The sequence below is a fragment of the Aphelocoma coerulescens genome, chromosome 1 (genome assembly GCF_041296385.1).
Source record: "Aphelocoma coerulescens isolate FSJ_1873_10779 chromosome 1, UR_Acoe_1.0, whole genome shotgun sequence".
NCBI lineage: Eukaryota > Metazoa > Chordata > Aves > Passeriformes > Corvidae > Aphelocoma > Aphelocoma coerulescens.
The window spans coordinates 686,173-702,752 of NC_091013.1; positions in this window are offsets into that span (position 1 = coordinate 686,173).

Below are 16,580 nucleotides of genomic sequence, written 5' to 3' on the forward strand. Positions count from 1 at the left end.
TGGGAGGCACTGGAGGGGACGGACCCGGCACAGCTGCTGGGCAAGCACGGCAGATCCTCATCGGAGCTGCCTGGCATGGGAACAGCGGGATGTGGGAATGGGACAGGGCACGGGGGAAACGAGGGACGGGTACTACGGGGACAGCTCAGGACAGGGAGGATGGGCACTGGGGTGCAGGACAAGGCACTGGGGGATGGGACAGGGCACTGGGGGACAGGATAAGGCACTGGGGTCTTTGTGGTGCATTCCTGGCAGCGTTGTGCCCAGGCTCTGGAGCCGCTGGGGCTGTCCTGGCTCGGGCAGGGCTTCCTGGCCCGGGATTCGCTGTGCCTGGCTTGGGCTAAATGCTGAGGAATTCCTGAGCCAGGAGCGTCTTGCAGGTGCCCCCCAGGAACTCCCCAGGTGCCCCCCAGGGACCCCTCTCCAGGTTCCCAGAGATCATTCCCGCAGCCGGGTGTCTCCAGCTTCCCGGGATGTGCGCCGTGGTGGCCGTTAGGCTGCACTGCTGCTCACAAATCCTCTCCCTTCTCTCCGCTTGTTTTTTCTCCCCATGCGACGAGGTTTGGGAAGCTGGGAAGAGCCCACATCCAGGGCAAGGGGAGTTTTTAGCGGGGGAGCACAAAGGGAGGGAATCTTGTTACCTGTCTCCCTGGCTGAGCCTTTGGAATTACTGGCTCGGGGAAGATGCTGGTTTGGGTTTGTGTGCTCAGAAGCAACAGGGAAGGAAAATAAATTTAAAGTAAAGGTAGGATTTAATGAAGACGTTTCTTCAGTGTCTTCAGGAGAAACCTCGAGGGGCTGGAGCATGTCCAGGGCAGGGAACGGAGCTGGGAAGGGGCTGGAGCCCCAGGAGCGGCTGAGGGAGCTGGGAAAGGGGCTCAGGCTGGAGCAGAGGAGGCTCAGGGGGGACCTTGTGGCTCTGCACAAGTCCCTGACAGGAGGGGGCAGCCGGGGGGGTCGGGCTCTGCTGCCAGGGAACAGGGACAGGAGGAGAGGGAATGGCCTCAGGCTGGGCCAGGGGAGGCTCAGGGTGGACAGCAGCAGGAATTTCCCCATGGAAAGGGAGCTCAGGCCTTGGAAAGAGCTGCCCAGGGAGGTTTGGAGTGCCCATCCCTGGAGGTGTCCCAGGAAGGGCTGGAGGTGGCACTCAGTGCTCTGGGCTGGGGACAAGGTGGGCATCGGGCACAGCTGGGCCTGGCTGGGCTGGGAGGGCTTTTCCAGCCTCAGGGATCCTGGGATCTCTGTCTGTTCCTATGACATATCCAGCAGCAAACACTGGAGGGAAAGGCTTGAAGTTCTTAGTTTAAGTGCAATTTTTTTTTTGGATGTGACCATTTTTAAGCACTTAGAGGAGCAGACTCAGGTTTGTTACAGTTTATTGGATCCCAAATGCGCTTCCAGCAGCATTCCCAACCAAAGAGCAAACCCACCCACCAGGCTTCTGGTACAGTTCACCTGGCACAAAAGGGAGGAGCTGAAATACAGACTGAGAATGGGAAAATCTCCATGTTTCATGGAGCAGGTGGATCTTCAGATAGCAGGAATGTTCCCAGCTGGAAGGGCCTCACCTCTGTGTGTCATTCCTGGAAGTTAGAGGGAACAGTTCTGGAGACAATTCCTTCTGCAGAATGAATAAACAGAGTAAATGAATACAAACACTGTACAGACATGGGGGGTTATTCACAGAGTCTGGCAGGAGTAACATCACTCAAAAGCCCTGGGAAAAAACCTCAGGACTGACCATGATCCCGACTTTGCTACAACTCCTGCAGTGGTGAGACACACGTGGGTCCTGGTGCTGTCACCACTGCAATCTCTTATCAGCTCTTTGGACCTCATCCAGCCTTTATCAGCTCAGCTGCTCACTTGGACACAACATCTCCTTTTCATTCCATCAGATTCATTTGGTGGTTTTTTGAAGACTTTTTTTTTCTTTCTAAGATGAAATCCCATCTATTCCCTATTTGCCTGGATAGATCCCAGTCCAGTAGTAGGGATTGTCTCAGAACCAGTGAATTGCGAGGATTTGGGAAGAAGTGTGTGAGATCTGAGTCAGGATGGTTTTCTCATTTGTTATTCGTTCAAATCATTCCCTGGGAGTTACACCCAGCCCAGCCAGGCCCAGCTGTGCCCAATGCCCACCTTGTCCCCAGCCCAGAGCACTGAGTGCCACCTCCAGCCCTTCCTGGGACACCTCCAGGGATGGGCACTCCAAACCTCCCTGGGCAGCCCCTGCCAAGGCCTGAGCTCCCTTTCCATGGGGAAATTCCTGCTGCTGTCCACCCTGAGCCTCCCCTGGCCCAGCCTGAGGCCGTTCCCTCTCCTCCTGTCCCTGTTCCCTGGCAGCAGAGCCCGACCCCCCCGGCTGCCCCCTCCTGTCAGGGACTTGTGCAGAGCCACAAGGTCCCCCCTGAGCCTCCTTTGCTCCAGCCTGAGCCCCTTTCCCAGCTCCCTCAGCCGCTCCTGGGGCTCCAGCCCCTTCCCAGCTCCATTCCCTTCCCTGGACACTCTCAGCACTCAAGAACTGTCCTGATGCTTCCAGCCAGTCCCATAATTGATAGTTACCATGAAGCCCCACAATTATCCCAAATGCTGCCCTGAAAAATGAACATTTGGAGAGGTGCCAGCTCTGAACTCCGATGTTTATGATCACACGACGCAGGCGATGCTTCCTTTCACCAAAAGGGGACAATGAGAAGCAAATGACAAAAGCATTTGATTTTATGTGTGTGGTCTTCATCAAATTAGCAAAAAAAAAATGCTGGGCGGGCAGGGGGGAGTTTGCAGGAGCATTAAAGAAATGGATTTTTAAAGGACCTTGAAAGAGGCTCCGTGAATGGGGGGAGACGCCTGACTGGGGTTTGCAGACAAACCAGGGGAGTGAGGAGCAGCTGCTTTCAGCTTTGGTAACCAGCCCGAAACCACTGGGAATCCCTGGAAAGGCTCCTTACTGTGCAAACAGGATCTGCTGGAGAGTTCCAAAAGGGGAAGTGTCTCCACACGCTGCTGTTTACATGTGGAAATCCGGGATGGCACCAGGCCGGTGCCCTCAGAGTGGTTTTGGGGCTTTTTCTTTCTTTTGCTTGAAAAGTAGCTGGGATTGGCACGTGCAACAATTCAAACTTCTCCTCTTCCCCTGAGGTGTGAGTGAGCTGGCACTGAGGCTGCTCAGTGCTGCTTTTCATGGTACTCTCTAAAGTTTTTTGCACAAGTGAAGAAGGGAAATACTGATGGATAATTTTAGAAAAAGATGCTGCAGGTGCCCTCTGTACAAGGTCCTGCAGAGCATTTTACTCTTAATCAACTCCACACAGGCTGAGGCTTCTCTTTGTCAGAATTAAACCCATTTAGTTCCTTATTCCACACACAGAAAATGTCTAATGAAAGTGCGATTAGCTCAGGTGCTGTAAATACAAATGCAAGGTCAGGGGAGAACAGCTTCTGCTTATGAAATCCTTGTTTAAAAGGAGTGATGTTCCCACTGATCTTTTCCTTGCCCTTCTGGAGAGCAGATTCCCAAGCCAGCAGCAGCCACTCCGCCCTTCCAGTGGTGCAGGTGAAGTGTCAACCCCACCACTCTAAATAAAAATGAAATTAAACTAAATTATTTCATCCCCAGGCTCCAGCCAAAAGCTCTTGAGCAGCTCTCCAGAAAAAAAGATGGCAGAGGAGAGGAGGATTTTTCCAGTTTCAAAGTACATGGAATATTTCAGTGTTATTCCCGTTTGTCATCTCATTAGGAGCACCAAAGGCTTCCCCCTTTTCCATTTGCATTTATAATAACGCGTTGCCATGGCAAAACCTGATAATCCTGGACTTCTTGGTTGGAATCACATCCTTACAGGAGTACAAGGAGGGAAAAAGAGACCAACCAAACTCAGTGCATCTGGGTTTTCCAGTGGGATGGCCCCGGCCTCTCCTGGGGCTCCGGGGCCGGTCCAGCTCCGTGACATTCCAGGAGCGTGTCCCGTGCGGAGCTGGAGTGTCCTCCCGGCGGGACAAAGGCAGGCTGGACGTGTCACACGGAATCAAGGCACAGAAAGCTGCAGGAGCTGCCTTTTGTCCCCCGCTCGTGCTCTGAAATGTGGGATTAGGGAGGGAGCAGCCCCCCTGCTCATTGGGCCCATTCAAGAGGAGCTTGTTCCCAAATTTTGTGACAAGGGGGCTTCTATTGAGGGCCCCACTGACACCACCGGCCACACAAAGGGCTCCAGGGGTTAATTAAAATCAGGTAATGGAAAGGATCCAGCAGTGACACTTCCCAAAGGCCACCATGGCAGGAAGAGCAGCATCCCCAGTGTCACCAATTCCCTCAGCCCGGGGGTGGCACTGGGGTATTTGTCAGGTGGAACTGAACATCAGCAGTTGGTTCCCTTCCTTCTGCTGGGAAAGGTGAGTGGGATCATCTCCCAGCCAGGGATCAGCCCCAGGGAATCCCAGAGGGTTCCCCCAAATCTCTCTGGTTCCTCCTCCTCACTCATCCCCAGGGTGCCAAACCCGGCACTCAGGGATTGTCCCCTCCTCATTCTAGGACAGAAGGAAAGATTGTCCCATCCCTGGCAGTGCCCAAGGCCAGGCTGGACATTGGGGCTTGGAGCAGCCTGGGACAGTGGGAGGTGTCCCTGCCATGGCAGGGGTGGCACTGGGTGGGCTTTGAGGTCCCTCCCACCCCAAACCTTTCCCTGTTTCTGTGATTTCACTGAGAACAACGAACCATCCCCCAAAGAAGGCAGTGTCTGTATTTATAATTTGCAAACCCCCTCTGCCCCACAGGCTGACGATAAAGCTGGGTAGGAGCCTCATCTCTCATTCTGTCATTCCCCCTCAGCTGTTAAGGGCCTGACCCAGCAGCATCTGGAGAACAGAGCCAGGATCTCCCCTTTGACTTGAGCTGGCTGTGAGTGGTTGCCCCAGCTCAGAAACATTCCCACAGTGGGGACGCTCTGGGCTCTCCTGGGCCAGTACAATTCTCTCCCTTGGCATTCAGGTGGACAGCAGCAGGAATTTCCCCATGGAAAGGGAGGTCAGGCCTTGGCAAGAGCTGCCCAGGGAGGTTTGGAGTGCCCATCCCTGGAGGTGTCCCAGGAAGGGCTGGAGGTGGCACTCAGTGCTCTGGGCTGGGGACAAGGTGGGCATCGGGCACAGCTGGGCCTGGCTGGGCTGGGAGGGCTTTTCCAGCCTCAGGGATCCTGGGATTCTGTGGTAACTGGAGGACACTGTGACCGTCCCACCACAGCGGTCCCACCCCCTCCTCCAGGAAGCTTTTCCATCTCCTCCCATGGCCATGAGCCCATTGCAGGTGCCCACCCCACACGTCCCCTCCTGCCACCCCTCCCGTCTCCAAAATCCCCCCAGCACAGCCAAATTCCCACCTCTTCCCTGGACAAGCGTGCAAAGCCTCGCTCCTACTTGGATGGGGCAACTCGGAATTGCACGACGGAGCAAAGGAAAGGGAAAACCAAAGCCCTACCTTCAGTCCAGGGGAAAAATCATCTCCCCTGGTCTTTTTTTCCAGCAGGGAGGGAGGAGGAAAAGGGTCTTTTGGAAGCTCGTTTTCATCGGAGAGTGAGTCGGCAATTAAAGCTGACTCTGCTTATTCATTAGATCACATTAAAAACCGCAGCAAAAGTGGAGGGGGAACTCTCTAAACAAATTTGGGCCACTCTCCCCTCATTCATCGCCAGTTAGGAGCCGTCAATGCGCTCCATTTGTGCTCTAACTGCTTCTGAAGCACAACCATATGGTTGCGTTAAAACATCTTTTCCGTGCTTAATTTGAGGCACTGATGGCCCCTAATCAGCCGTGTGCGGATGAGCCCCCTAATTGATGACTAATGAGTCACGTGCTCGCGCTGATTGCGGCATCCCCGCATTAATCCCGTTAATCGCTCGGCGCTGCCCGCTCGGGTGCGACGGCCGAGTCCCGGCGCCGCAGGTGGAGCGGCTGCTCCGCTTTTCCTGGCCACGGGAAACGCGTGGAAGAGGCTCAAGCAAGGCCTTCGGGATCGGCCTTTAGCTGCGGCGGCGGAAAGGGATTCGTTCTCCCCCGGTGTCAGCTCATCACTGTGATCACTGTCCGTGCTCATCATGGAACCATGGCATGGTTTGGGTGCGGAGGGACCCCAAAGCCCATCCAGTGCCAGCCCTGCCATGGCAGGGACACCTCCCACTGTCCCAGGCTGCTCCAAGCCCCAATGTCCAGCCTGGCCTTGGGCACTGCCAGGGATCCAGGGGCAGACCCAGCTGCTCTGGGCACCCTGTGCCAGGGCCTGCCCACCCTCCCAGGGAACAATTCCTGCCCAATCTCCCATCCAGCCCTGCCCTCTGGCACTGGGAAGCCATTCCCTGGCTCCTGGCCCTCCATGCCTTGTCCCCAGTCCCTCTCCAGCTCTCCTGGAGCCCCTTTAGGCCCTGCAAGGGGCTCTGAGCTCTCCCTGGAGCCCTCTCTTCCCCAGCTGAACACTCCAGCTGAAATGCTGGCATGAGGCTTTTCCTGATTCGACAGGACAAACAAGGCAGGGAAGGGATGTCTCAGCCAACATTCAGCACCTCAGGGCTCCACGTTTCTCTCCCTGGGTATGTGGCTGCTGATCCCTGCTCTGGATTCATTCCCCCTCTGGTGCCACAGCTGATCCCAGTCACGGAGCCACAGTTTAAGGGAATTTGGATGCAGCCAAGTCTGGATGTTGCCCAACACGAGGAGTGCTCGGATGATCCCTTTTCCCTTCACAATAAGCCGGGACAGGACGTTTTCCTGGGGGTTTTCCTGGGGGTTTTCCTGTTAGCTCCCTGAGCAGACACTGCAGTTGCCACAAGGAGACTTTGCTGCATTCCCAAATTAATGTCCTTGCTTAGATCAGGACAGAATCTGAACTTAACTTAAGTTCAGGCAAAATTCTAAAGTTCCATTTAATCAAAGCAGATACTTGTGCTCTGGCACTTAAAATAAGTAAAAAACAGTCAATAATGACTTGTCTGGTGTTCATTAGGGCACGGAAACACTGGCACTGTGTTATTTTTCCACTGCTACCTCTGAGCCTTTCATTTGGAGGCTGGATTGATTATCCCTATCTGTCAGAAGCATCCAGCTCTGGCATTATTGACCTCATACCGTTAATTGCACAATTATCTTTCAACTCTGCAATGAAGTGCTGCTCATTCTTATGTTTTGAATTTTAAAAATCTTACTGTTGAACTCCTGTGCAGAGACCTTTAGCTGCAGCTGAATAAAAATCCCTATGTCCCTTCTTCCTCACACTAATAAACATCCCTGGGCTGTGTTGTCTTTCCATTTTTAATGGGAACAGGGTTCCAGACTGGTTGAGCAGCACAGAAACATTCCAGGTCTGGGTGGTACTGCCTGGGGGTCTTGGAGAGCTACAAACAAGAAAGTAAATTTATATCGAGAGGGGCTGAATGCCCTAAATTAAAAGGTGAAAAGCTCAACAGCACTGGCATGGAAAATGATCCCAAAATGTTGTGGTGACCAGGGCTGGGATTGTCCCCCTGTGCTGAGACTCCTCCAGGGCTGTGTCCAGTTCTGGGCCCTCAGGGCAGGAGAGCCCTGGAGGGGCTGGGAGCGTCCAGGGCAGGGAACGGAGCTGGGAAGGGGCTGGAGCCCCAGGAGCAGCTGAGGGAGCTGGGAAAGGGGCTCAGGCTGGAGCAAAGGAGGCTCAGGGGGGACCTTGTGGCTCTGCACAAGTCCCTGACAGGAGGGGGCAGCCGGGGGGGTCGGGCTCTGCTGCCAGGGAACAGGGACAGGAGGAGAGGGAACGGCCTCAGGCTGGGCCAGGGGAGGCTCAGGGTGGACAGCAGCAGGAATTTCCCCATGGAAAGGGAGGTCAGGCCTTGGCAAGAGCTGCCCAGGGAGGTTTGGAGTGCCCATCCCTGGAGGTGTCCCAGGAAGGGCTGGAGGTGGCACTCAGTGCTCTGGGCTGGGGACAAGGTGGGCATCGGGCACAGCTGGGCCTGGCTGGGCTGGGAGGGCTTTTCCAGCCTCAGGGATCCTGGGATTCTGTGCAGTGTGGTCCCCTCACATTTCTGGGACAACAGGGGGAACAGGGATGGCTTTTTCCAGCAGCCCTGGGAATTGCTGTGAAATCCTGGCGGGGTTGGTACCAAACATCTCCCCATCCCCGACCCCTGGGGGCTCTGCCCCACTCCCACAAGGCCTGAACTGGTGTGGGATGCCAGGGCCACTGGCAGGATTCGCACCTTGACAAGGGGTTTATTCGTGATGGGTGTGAATTCCCTCCTCAGACACAGGGGCCGTTCCCTCTCCTCCTGTCCCTGTTCCCTGGCAGCAGAGCCCGACCCCCCTGAGCCTCCTTTGCTCCACGCTGAGCCCCTTTCCCAGCTCCCGTGGGCGCTGATGGGGAAGAGCCCAGGCACTGCTCTCTCCACACATGGAGCTCTCCCAGTTTTGAGGGAATGAGGAGCTGTGGTGGGGATTTCCATGGAATGAGGAGCCATGCTGGGGAAGCTGAGCACAAGGACCAGCCTTGTCCCTGCCCTTGTGTGGGGAAGGGGCTTTTCAACCCCTGTCCTTGGGAGTCCAACCCGACTCGGGTGGGGCCGGAGCTCACAAGTTATTTCAAACACGTCCCGGGATTATCCTTGTTTGTTACTTCCAAACCATATTCAGCTGCTATTCTGGGGCTTTGTGGAATGATGGTCATTATGTGATATTGCAGCCAGCTATTATTCCTGCTCCAGCTTTAATAAATGCCTGGCAGATTTAATAAAACTGATCCAGATTTAAAGTGTCCCTCCGGTGATAAATCACCTGGTAAAAATTTCCCAGCCCACTCTTGCTCTGGGATTTCTGCTTAGTTCAACTCATTAAGTGAAATAAGTCACTCTGCCTTATGAAAATCAAGCTGTTTCCATCGAGTTTGCGCTTAGCTGCTGAACAAAGGAGTTCCTAAATCTAAATAATTACAGTCAATGATTAATGCAATTAAAAATGTAAAAAATATTGCGAACACTTTTAATCAGCAGGTATTAAAAATCATTGAAACGAATGCTGCAAATCCCCGAGATCCGGGAATTAACTCAATCACCGTATTCCAGTGCTTTGGCAAGAGAGAGGGGAGAAGCACCTCGGGGGTTCTGGCCAAACCTTTGGGGCAGCCTTCGCCAGCGGATGCGCTTCCCCCCTCCACCTTTTATTTAGGAAGGAAGCAACTCCTAAAACAAACTAATTGGGGGTGGTTTTCCCCCTCGGCAAACAGCTGGGCGCCGGGGCCATTGGTCCTTCCGAGTGCGGCCGTGGGGAGAGCCCCTGGCCAGCAAACTCCGGTGCCTGTTTGCGTGCCAGCCTGGCCCCGGGACCATTCAGCCCTTTGTCCCCGTCCCCAGCGCGGCCGGCCCGGCCCGGCCGCTGGGAGCTCCTCCCGGCGCTGTATAATGACCAGACTGTTTCATTAGGAGCACAATTCCCTCGCCAAATCCAGCCCAAACAACTTATTTGAGCGTTTGTGAGCAGAATGCCACTGGGGGGGCGGCAGGAGGTGAGTGGCACACAATGGGCACCGGGACAAGTGCCCCGGGCCCAGCCCGGCCGCGCATGCAGAGCAGGGATTAGGGGGTCCCACTCCGGGTCAAGTGTCTCGAGGGGAGCTGATAAACACCCCAAACCTGACAACAGCTTTTCCTTTCTTCCTGCCCCACTTGTTAAGTGCCAGAGCAAATCTCCTGAATGGCGCTGGAGTTTACTTAGGGGCCTTTTCTCGCAGAAGACACTCTCTCCATTTTCTGAAGGCCGTTTCAGGCGCTCTCCGGAATAAATTTGCTCCGCATCCCGCACAAAAAACACCCCCCTGCCCTCCCCCTCCGCCTCTTTCCTGCAGCCTTTGTCTCAAGGTGTGTGAACAAGGGGGAAAAATCTGGGCTGAGAAAAGCGAGATCGAGTCCCCCCGCGGATTAAGTCGAGCACTTTGAAGGTTTTCTGAATGACTGACTTTTCATCCTTAAAAAAAAGGTGTTTTTAAAAAAAAAAAAAAAAAGTTGTTGGGTTTTTTTCCCTTGGTTCCACTTTCAAATACATATAATAAATGTATTATTTTCCAGTACTTTCACCAGAAGTGCCAATTGCTGGGCTGGGAATCTGGTGGAGGATTCACTGACAGAGAGTAACTTCAGCTGCTGTGTTCAGCTGATGATGCCGGCTCTCACTGAGGACAAATGGAAGGGCATGAAATGGATCCGAAATATCAAAAATCAAAGCCAGTGTGCATTATAGGAAGGTCTCTGCAGCCCAGGGGTTTGGGGGTGCTGGGACAGCAGGAAATCTGCAGCTTTCCTGCTCCGCTGGGCACTGGAGCCTCTGGAATATTGCTGGAATGTGATGATCTTTAAGCCTCTCCAAGCCAGGCCGTTCTGTGGTTCCATGGTTACTCACCTGGGGGTCAGAGGGCTGGGACAGCAGGTGACAGCAGCAGGTGACAGCAGCCTCCACCCTGCTCCGCTGGTCCTTCAACCTCTTTGCCCTCCCAAAGGCCCAGGCATGGGATGATCCCAGACTCTGGGAATAAGCAGTGGGTCACTCTCAGTTTTAGGTGACAGTCCCGCTGTGGGACAGGTGGAAAAGGCAAAAAGAAGTTGGTTGTGGGGAAAACTCCCGATGGAAGGCACAGTCCCAGACCACCCACAGGGATCCCACCTCCCTGCTCCGCTCCCAGGGGCTCCGGCCTGAAGTCCTGAGGTGGTTTTTATCTTCATCCTCCTCGTTCCTGGGGATGGCAGCTCTTCCATCTCATTCCCCTCCTCTGCTGGGCCTGGGTCCTTCCTGCAGCGCTGGTGTCTGCAGAGACCCCGGGGCTGTGAATGGAGATGGGATCCTGTGGGAAGCCCAAACCCCCCTACACTGCTCAGTTACACCCCTCAACAATGACCTGACTTTGGATTTTCTCTGTTTGCAGATGAAAAAAGAGACACAGCCACCTCCAAATGGGGGCAGAGACTGGCAGAGCAAACTGTCCCTGTGTGAGGGGACATGGCACTCAGTGCTCTGGGCTGGGGACAAGGTGGGCATCAGGCACAGCTGGGACTGGATGGGCTGGGAGGGCTTTTCCAGCCTCAGGGATCCTGGGATTCTGTGAATGTGCTCTGCTGTTGCTCCACATCCACTGGGGATCCTGTTGTGCCAGAGCTGTGGATGCTGTGGATGCCGTGATCTGCTCCCCTGGAACTGCCCCAGCACCTCCCCTGTGCCCCCTGTGGCTCCTGCAGAGTTCCTTTCCCTCAGGATCTCGGTCTTGGGCCATGGAAGGTGTTCCCAGATCCAGCTCCCTGTGTGTGCTTCTCCTGCTCAGCATCTTCCTTTTAAGATTATGAAATCCCAGAAGGGTTTGGGTTGGGAGGGACCTCAAAGCCCATCCAGTGCCACCCCTGCCATGGCAGGGACACCTCCCACTGTCCCAGGCTGCTCCAAGCCCCAATGTCCAGCCTGGCCTTGGGCACTGCCAGGGATCCAGGGGCAGCCCCAGCTGCTCTGGGCACCCTGTGCCAGGGCCTGCCCACCCTGCCAGGGAACAATTCCTGCCCAATCTCCCATCCAGCCCTGCCCTCTGGCACTGGGAAGCCATTCCCTGGCTCCTGGCCCTCCATGCCTTGTCCCCAGTCCCTCTCCAGCTCTCCTGGAGCCCCTCCAGGCAGGTGCTGGGGTCTCCAGCCCTGATTCCTCAGCCTGTCTCCACCGGGAATGCTTCCTTTTCTTCCAGGTGAGGAGCAGTTTGGGTAGAAGGGATGTAGGACAGCTCCACGTGCTGTGTTTGCCAATTAACTCCCCTGTACTGCGGGCAGTGTCCTGCTGTCCCCATGTGTGTGTTGACACAAGCTGGGCTAGAGCCAGCCCCAAAACTGCTTCCCCTGATCCCAAAAACACCTGTGCTTCACACAACAGGAAGGAATGTATGGCTGGGCTCAGATTGGAGATCAGGAAGAAATCCTTCCCTGGCAGGGTGGGCAGGCCCTGGCACAGGGTGCCCAGAGCAGCTGGGGCTGCCCCTGGATCCCTGGCAGTGCCCAAGGCCAGGCTGGACATTGGGGCTTGGAGCAGCCTGGCACAGTGGGAGGTGTCCCTGCCATGGCAGGGCTGGCACTGGATGGGCTTTGAGGTCCTTCCAACCCAAACCAGTCTGGGATTCCCTGGTTCCATGAACAGCTCCATGTAAGGATTTATCTCAGGCCGTTTTCTTCCTCCCTTCTCTGTTTCCTCTGCCCTCCCCAGGCACTTGGAGACAGGAAGAGTTTGTGGATGTTGTCCGATCTTCCCATGGCACTTTCCAGATCCATCACTGGGGAGGTGACCCAAAAATACCACGGGTGGTACCTCAGTGCTCTTCCTTCATCCCTGGGGATGAGGCCTGGCCATGGCAGTTCCAAGGGTGACAAAGCCCCTGTCCCAGCTGGTCTGGCCATGGGCAGCTCCAAAGGATCAATGTCAATTGCCTTCCCCTTCCCTGGGTGTTGGAGGGGCAGAGACACTGAAAATCAGGACAGGAGGGCTTTTCCTCAGGGAGCCCCTTGCTCCTGGGAGGGGGGTGAGGACGAGGTGGGGCCATTGCTGACTCAGGGATGGTGCTGGACCCTCAAACACCTCAGGCTGAAGGGTGATCCCCCTGCACGTGAGACCAAAGCAGACATTAAATCCACCAGGATGTGAGGCTTCAACGCTGGCAGGGGCTGCCCAGGGAGGTTTGGAGTGCCCATCCCTGGAGGTGTCCCAGGAAGGGCTGGAGGTGGCACTCAGTGCTCTGGGCTGGGGACAAGGTGGGCATCGGGCACAGCTGGGCCTGGCTGGGCTGGGAGGGCTTTTCCAGCCTCAGGGATCCTGGGATTCCTGTTTTGGTGCAATACAAGCAGGGATGTACTTTGCGTCCCCCACACCCCCTTGGCCAGGAGCTCAGGGGAGCCTTGACCCCTCAGCAGGAGCAGAGCTGTCCTGCCTCCCCGGCTCAGGAGCTCCTCTGAAGTGCCAGCAGGGCCCAGGGGAGGAGCTCCTGCCTCAGAGCAGGTCTGTGTCTCTGAGTGGCCTCACCTTTCCCACTGCACTGAGGCAGAACCATTAGAAGAGCCCAGGCTTTGATGGGGAGTGTGAGCTGCACACAGGTCAGAGCTCATAATGAGATAAACTTTCACTTGAAACTAATTCTTGAGCTTATTATGCTGTAATAGCTTTGGGAAAATCACTTTCCACGGACATATTGCAGGCTCTGAGGTACGGCTAAGCCAAAGAGGTGATTTTCCTCTTTATTTCCAAATGCAGCAGCTTTAAAGGACGCTTTCACGGATTAGGAAAACATGTTTTGGGTAAATCGTGCTACCCACGTCGAGGCTGCAGGCAATTAAATCCTGCCATTGAGATTACCAATTATTAGATTATATATGGATTTTTAAAAGCAGCGAGCTTGGTTCTGCTCGTGTGACAAGGGGCTGCACAAAGTAAACAGCGGAATGTGCAAGGAATTGTTAAATAACTGATAAATAGGCTTAAGTTCTTTAAACTGGCAGCACGAGTAGCTTAAGCAGTATGGTTTGGATCATCTGAATTTCCAAATACCTGGAGTATATTTGTAAACATGGCAATCTAACATTTTGCTGAGCAGCACATTCCCATTCCAATTAGCATAAATGAGGATTTAACAGCTGATTGCACAGTGTGAATGATAGGGACTAATTGTCAGAGCGGGGGAGTTGGGAGATGATGGTCCCGAAGCGGTGCTTTGGGGTGGGACGCCGCTGGCATGGCCGGGGCAGGGTCTGGGACTCCTGCCCGCCTCGGGGAGGGGAGTCGGGAGCGACCCCGTGTTCCTGCATCCCCCTCCTTCCTCTGCGGGCCGAGGGGCTGCCGGCAGCCCAGCTGGAGCTGTGGCTCTCCCCTCTCGGGGCTGGATGGGGGCTGTGCTCCCCTGGGCTCCGGCCGGGATCCAGCTGGGCACGGGCGGCCACAGGGACCGCCCGGGGGGGTGCCCAGGGAGCCCAGCTTGCCTCCAGGCTGCCCTCGGAGCCCCAGAAGAGCCTCACGTGGGGTTTTGTCCTCAGCTCGCGGCATTCCCACCCGACAGGCACCTCCTGTTCCCGCTGCTCCGCAGCCCCGGGGGAACGGGATTTCTAACGGGAGCAGGGAGCGGCTCGGCAGCCACCCAGGGCCGGCAGGGCTCGCTTCGGGTGGGCTGGACCCCGCTGTGCTGCTGGGGAGGCTGATCCCACTGGGAAAAGCTCTCTGGGAGCCTGTGGCCAGTGTCACCCGCAGCCACCCTGCCGTGCCCCCCTCCAGGGCTGCTCTCCACCCCTCGTTCCCGCAGGGAGCCGCCCGCAGCCCAGCAGGGACGGCAGCGGAAGGGGCAGGAGGGGCTGCGGGGCAGCAGCACCTCGGTCTCCACCGGGACACCTGGCAGGAGCCTGGCACAGGCACCTGGGTTACCTGCAAAGTGCTCCTCAGAGTCCCCCAGGCAGCCCTGAGTACTGCCCTGAAGGATCCCCCCTCTCTCCACAAGCTGGGCATGCATGGAGCTGAGCACAAAATCCCAGGATCCCTGAGGCTGGAAAAGCCCTCCCAGCCCAGCCAGGCCCAGCTGTGCCCGATGCCCACCTTGTCCCCAGCCCAGAGCACTGAGTGCCACCTCCAGCCCCTCCTGGGTGTCATAGGTTAGCAAGCATAGTCCCGGAAGGGATGTCCTTGCTAAGGGGTGCTTACAGCTTCCTCTGGGACCTGACAGAACCTATCAGTGGCCAGTTTGAATATGGACAATTCTTTAAGCCACTTAAAGTTGTGACCGCCTCTGTGATCCACACTTAAGAATAGACAAACCCCCCAAGCTCTGTCTCGTTTCCGGCGCTGGGACAGGTGGCTGCAGGCCCTGCTTGGGCCAGGCCGGGCCAGGCCACGGCCATCCTGGAGCCATGGGCCTGTTCCAGCCATGGAACCCCCCCCCACTGCCTTGCCGTGGGCAGCCGGAGTGGCTTGGCTCTCCCCCCCCTCTCCACTTTGATAAGAAAAATTCAACATTCCAGCTGCAAAGCTGCAAGGCCGAGGTGAGATTAACCCTTTTATTGCTGTGAAGAGCTGAAAACCTGAGGGAAGAGAGAGAGGAGATGCTTAAAGCTGAAAGTCTGTTGTGAAGCTATGATATATCAGAGTATCCCGTTGTAATTTCATGAAGATATGGGGGGTGGAGTGTTCAAGTCATAAGCAATAGGCAGATGCTGCTGCAGCTGTAATTTCATGAGAAGCTTGGACAGAGAGAGAGATGAACCAGATGAACCAGATGAGGACTTTTGCTCCAAACGGAAAAGGAGAAAAGCTCAGTTCCTAGAGATGCTTCCAGAGATAGTTTTAAAGATGAAGACCCTTTGCTCCCAGGGAAGGAGAAGGGCCTCTGTTTTTTTTTGTTTCTGAACAGCTCAACCTTAAAACTGTACCCCAAAAAACTTCAAGAGTGGACCCTCGAAAGCAGTTGAGGGAAAAGCTGCAAGTCGGGGGAAGGGACTCACATCGCAAGCAGAGAGACTCCTCTTCCTAAATGGACTGAACAATATTTGGAAGTGGGTGGCTGTCTCGGTGTGATAATGTTTTCATAGCACGAGCGAAAAGAGACTTCTCTTTCTAAATGGACTGAACAAGGTTATTATGGAAGTGGTAAACAGACTGAACATCTTAAGGGTTGTCTTTACATTGTCAGTGGGAGAAGGGAGGAAGGTGGGGGGGGAGGAGGAGAGTTCTGAAGGTGTGGTATAATTTTTTTTCCTTTCTTCTTTTAGGTCTGTTAATAAACTTCTTTATATTCTTTCAAGTTGGTGCCTGCTTTGCATTTCTCCTAATTCTTATCTCACAGAAGATAAACAGTAATGAGTATTTTAGACCAAACCACTACACTGGGACACCTCCAGGGATGGGCACTCCAAACCTCCCTGGGCAGCCCCTGCCAGCGTTGAAGCCTCACATCCTGGTGGATTTAATGTCTGCTTTGGTCTCACGTGCAGGGGGATCACCCTTCAGCCTGAGGTGTTTGAGGGTCCAGCACCATCCCTGAGTCAGCAATGGCCCCACCTCGTCCTCACCCCCCTCCCAGGAGCAAGGGGCTCCCTGAGGAAAAGCCCTCCTGTCCTGATTTTCAGTGTCTCTGCCCCTCCAACACCCAGGGAAGGGGAAGGCAATTGACATTGATCCTTTGGAGCTGCCCATGGCCAGACCAGCTGGGACAGGGGCTTTGTCACCCTTGGAACTGCCATGGCCAGGCCTCATCCCCAGGGATGAAGGAAGAGCACTGAGGTACCACCCGTGGTATTTTTGGGTCACCTCCCCAGTGATGGATCTGGAAAGTGCCATGGGAAGATCGGACAACATCCACAAACTCTTCCTGTCTCCAAGTGCCTGGGGAGGGCAGAGGAAACAGAGAAGGGAGGAAGAAAACGGCCTGAGATAAATCCTTACATGGAGCTGTTCATGGAACCAGGGAATCCCAGACTGGTTTGGGTTGCAAGGACCTCAAAGCCCACCCAGTGCCAGCCCTGCCATGGCAGAGACACCTCCCACTGTCCCAGGCTGCTCCAAGCCCCAATGTCCAGCCTGGCCTT